This window comes from Limulus polyphemus, unplaced genomic scaffold, assembly GCF_000517525.1.
Source record: "Limulus polyphemus unplaced genomic scaffold, Limulus_polyphemus-2.1.2 Scaffold2785, whole genome shotgun sequence".
Taxonomy (NCBI): Eukaryota; Metazoa; Arthropoda; class Merostomata; order Xiphosura; family Limulidae; genus Limulus; species Limulus polyphemus.
Window position 1 is genome coordinate 142,698 of NW_013668395.1, and position 5,050 is coordinate 147,747.

At 36.3% G+C, this 5,050-nt stretch overlaps 1 protein-coding gene across 4 annotated transcripts in view; it reads right to left on the bottom strand.

Annotated features, from left to right (window-relative positions):
• Positions 1-5,050, bottom strand: part of LOC106467899 (protein MRVI1-like) — a 42,776-nt gene that overhangs the window by 36,629 nt on the left and 1,097 nt on the right. The window lies entirely within an intron of this gene.

Consider the following 5,050-nt stretch of genomic DNA (forward strand, 5'->3'; position numbering starts at 1 on the left):
TAACTTTAAGTAGCGGCGACCCCTAACTCTAAAACGTTTCTGTTGCGTCCCTTTCGTATTAAAATAATTTTCGCAAGTGATAACAGCAAAGTCAACATTTTTTACCTCTTTACAATTGTTTTTTTTAAATGAAGAAATGCTTGTAAGCAGTGAGTATATGTTAGAGAAAAACAAAGTTTTGAGAGCAAAGTTATAGTTTTGTTAGGTTATTGTCGTCTCCAACCTACATTATATAATATAATACGTGAATAAAGTTGAACTGACTTGTTTGATTATATTCAACAAACTGATATAGATACATTTCCAACTTAAATAATTTTTTGCACGTTGTCAGTATTTAAATTATTACGATGAATCTGGGTCATATTTCTCATTCATCTTGTACAACGAATGGGGGAGGGGGGAGTAGTAAAACACAACATTCTACTTTTAGTTCTAGAGCAAACGTTCAGGTTTCACTTGGAAAACAGTTATAGATGAGGTAAAGCCACAACGTGCTTCATATAATGGTTATTAATTATCATGTGTTTTTTATAAGATGCAAAGCGTTGCTTGTCTATCAAAAGCCAGCAAATTTCCAAAATCTGTAATAATATAATAAAAGTATAGTTTGTGTACCAAATGGCACACTTTTTATGGAAGTAGTTTTCTGTTCTTGGTTTTGAAAGGGTCTTTATACTTGTTGGGACAACGATATCCTTACGTTTATCCGACAAGTCAATGCAAATGGTACTTGAACCAAAATGTTTTGTTTTTCTTCTCTCTGTATGCACTGGCATGCGCGTGCCACATGTACGTGCGTTTCATGCGATACTGTCACCTCCTGTTGTATACAAGGGCGTCGTTTACCGTTCAGACTTCCATAAAAGGATGCAGCTTTTCCACATCATATTCAATTCAAAATAAATGTTTAAAGACGTTTATGAACTAGAACTTTGTCTCCAACTTCCCAGTTTCTCATTAAAATCACTATTTGAATTCTTGCTCTAGAGATTTAATGACGCACTAACTGTAATTACGTGACCAGCAGGTTTATTTCCTATTAGACTACCTAGGTAACTACTTGCATGGACAATTCTTTGGAAGAATTATTCTTTGTGAATTCATAAATATAGGATTAATACAACCCCAGTTCCTAGCTTTATGTTCCCTATTGCTTAAAGTTTTACCTGAATACAAGTACAACTCACATTGTTGTCCTAGTTTTAGCTAAGAAAGGATGAAACAACTGGCTAACAGTCGTTAATTAATTTTCCGTAACTTCGTTCCGACGAAACTTTAGCGACACAAGTCCTTTCTTAATAAAACTGGTTCATTCTTTCCGAATACAACTTTACGATACACTTAGTTTCAACAGTCGCGCTATAACAAACGCTATATCTCACGTGGCCAACAATATTTTCTCTGACTGCAGTTCAATTACTCAAAACTACACTGTTGTTCCGTCACGTTGTGATCATCTTATGTATACCAGGCTACCCCCAATCTAGTAAATGTTAGGGCATTCTTGAAGGAACAGGACATTTCTAGAAAACAGGTGGCGTGATACTAGTCACGTGACCTCAATGACGCAACAATACATTTTATTTTATTTTAGAAAAATTAACATCTTTAAATGCTTCCGAACAAGGTTGTTCAATAAGCAGTTTGCATTTCAAGTTTACGATTTTTACAGGTTTTGCAATTGCAAATGGACTTAAGATAAAATTTTTGTATGATTTATTAACACGTGTCATTTGGAGACAGATTTTAGTCACCTTACCAGTTCAAATCACTTTTCGCAGCCCCAACGCTAAACGAGTGCGGGAAATGCCTTCTTTTTAGCCAATAAAAGTGTCCAAAAAATTTCAGTTCAAATTAAGAAAAACCGGATTGGATAGTTTGTTTTTTTTTCAACAAAAATGTCCCCCGTTGACTCGGGAGGGACCTGTTCAAAACAAAACACTTTCTCACTATGATAATAAATATGCTCAATTTAATATCTGAATACTAGGCACACAACACCAGAATATACGAAGCCCCGGAGGGGTCATAGAGGATAAAAATTGTCGTGCGCACGAGATATTTTTCTCATGCATGTTCCGTGGTCTGTCAATTGTAGTGCAGTATAAATTCTACTCAGAATGGGCCGAGTGCAGTCTACTGGTTAGGGTGCCGAACTGTGCAGCTGAAGTTTCGAGGTTCGCACACAATTACAACGATAAATAAATAAAAAAGAATGAATTACACTTCACAATTTAGGGTCGTTGGTATATTATAAGAGTGACGGTAAAATCCCATTATCCGGTCACACAAGCGTTATCCCAAGAGTTTGCAGTGGGTGTTGTTAACTAGCTGATTTCTCTGTTTATCATTCCAAAATTATGGAAGGTTATCGCAGATAACCTTCGAGTATCTTTGAACGAAGTTCAACAAACAGGCAAACTACAGGATTGTATATTTTAGAAGGAAAGTTCATATAAAGCCCCCTCCTTCTAGAGCCCCTGGACCCGACTGGAGGAGGGTTTACAACGCTTAGTCCAAATCCCTTGCTTTTTAATATTGCTTGTGAAATTTACTTCTACTTCTCAAATGCAGCTTTTCTTTTGTTGCTTTTTTTTTGCTGGGGGGGTATTTCATTATAATACTGTCATCGCTCAGGCAAAGCATAATTTTCATAGCCTTCAATTTTGTTTGTTTACAGAGCCATCAAATAGAAAATCAGACCCCCTCTTGCCACACTCACCTGTCACATTCGCTCTTTCTGGATTTGTCAGTAGTTCTAATACCAAGTCACTTCAGCTGCCTGTGTGACTTGGTTCAAGTATTTATAGATTTTTTGATAGATGAAAACCTTGACTTTCTATTGGTTATAAATAATATTTGGATGAATTTGTAATGACTATTGTTACATTCTTGAGGTCGAATATCCGGGACCTTTTATCTCCCACAATGCAATATACGCATAGCAACCGAAGCAAAGGGAAAACATATAGCGCGATGAAGGGGAAATTTCGATCATTCTGTAGACTTGCACGCTGTCTATACTCCTACTCAATGACTATTTCTGTTTGTGATGAACATTTGTTGTTCCAATACTACAAATATGGCGAGTTTTTGTGTGTTAAATTCCACCAAGAACAAATCCTATAGACCTGAACTTTCCTTCTATTTGATACCCAGTCATGCTACAGAAAAGGAGAAAAGCCAAGAACAGCCAGGTCCACCAACACGAACAGAAATCGTCGACACAATACTCCAACAAACGGGTCTTAATAGGAACAGGCAGAGATCTACAAGTCCAAAGACCAAGATTCGAATGGTTGAACGAAAGGAGAGAAAAGTTGTGGATGAAAGTCATCAACCACAGAACACAGGGAGCAGGAGGAAAACTGCGGGAGCCAAAGTCTGGTTATAACTCTGTGTGTTCAGCTCATTTTATATTATATAAGTGTTGTCTTACATTTTTTTTTTTAAACACAAGGTAATTGTAAACGTCCGGATACTTCACAATGGGCCATTCTGTTGGTTCATTGATCCACTGGTCGGCAGAGTACTGGAAGACAAGAATCAAGCTCAATTAATTGTAATTTTACTCGATATCTCGCTAATGCCTCGGCCGACAACTTCTCCATTTACTGATAAGACATTGCAATTGATAATCTGACTATCAAACAATAATACATGAAGAATTTGCACAGCAGCAACAGTAGTAACTCGTATACACGGTAGACCTATATAAATTGGTAAACGTAGCCGTACTCCCTTCGCTATTGTTTGCTCCATTTGTAAAGGCAAAAATCACATGACTGTGACTTCACGACGACCTCAAGAATGCCAGAAAAATTGTGATAGTTATGAGACATTGTCTGCTTTTTTGCATGTTACTGTTCTATATTCTTTGGTGCATTATTTAATTAAACAATTATTTAGTGCACTACTACCCTTAGTATAAAAAAGTAGGGTTAAGAGTCATCGATAGTAGACATAAAAAAGGCCCAGGTAAGTAAGTACTTTATTTTTGTTTTACATGTTATTCTTTATTTATTATTACAAAAGTAACCAAAATGTAAAAACAGGAAATTCTTCAGGTTAGAGTAGGTAAAATAAATACTAATAATAGATTTTCATGAGCAACACGTCCCCAAGTGATTTACAACTTATATTAGTTATAATCGTAGTTAACACGGTTCAAAGGGAAATAAGACAGTAAAATGTAAGTACAAATAGATGTGTATTGTAACGAGTTTAAAGCTACTTAGAATAAACAAATGAAGTTTCATGTTACAAATCTTCAGTAAAAATTCTTCATTACAAAAAAAAAAAAAATTTTACAAACGACTTGCAATGTTTGCTAAAAGTCTGCTACATTTCGTTAAGATACTGTATTAAAAGTTATAGTATTAAAACTATAACAAGTAAAAATAGTCACGTGGTCGGGCCATGGGACCCAGCCCGTATTGACACTTCGTAACCGGCTAAATGCAAGTAGTTAGTCTAGTTGGCTAGGCTGCTGTCGCATTCCGAACTACTACAAGATGCATATGTACACGATATGCGCGTTTGGCGGGAATTTCCGAGAAATAAACATCAACTTTTGTTGATCAACTGAAACGTTACGGCACTTTCACTGTGTTGTTGGTGGTCACGAAGACAACATACACGAGAAAGGAACGATTCGCACGTTATGCTAAGCAAAGAGGAAAGTGATTCGCAACTGGGATTGTTTTGATTTGCAAAGTACGATGCGAACTCGGATATTTTGTCCTCTATTAAATTACATAAACAGAACACTGCCTTTATGGCTTGAGTGACATATCTACCACTAGGTTAAGATCCTTCACCTCAGTTAGGATACTAAGCGTGCTCACATCTGTGTTAAACCAAGCGATTCAAATTATCATAACTCAAATCATTACCTTGCAATTACTACAAGGTAGTTTGCCATATGCAATTACTACAAGGTAGTTTGCCATATGCAATTACTACAAGGTAGTTTGCCATATGCAATTACTACAAGGTAGTTTGCCATATGCAATTACTACAAGGTAGTTTGCCATATGCAATTACT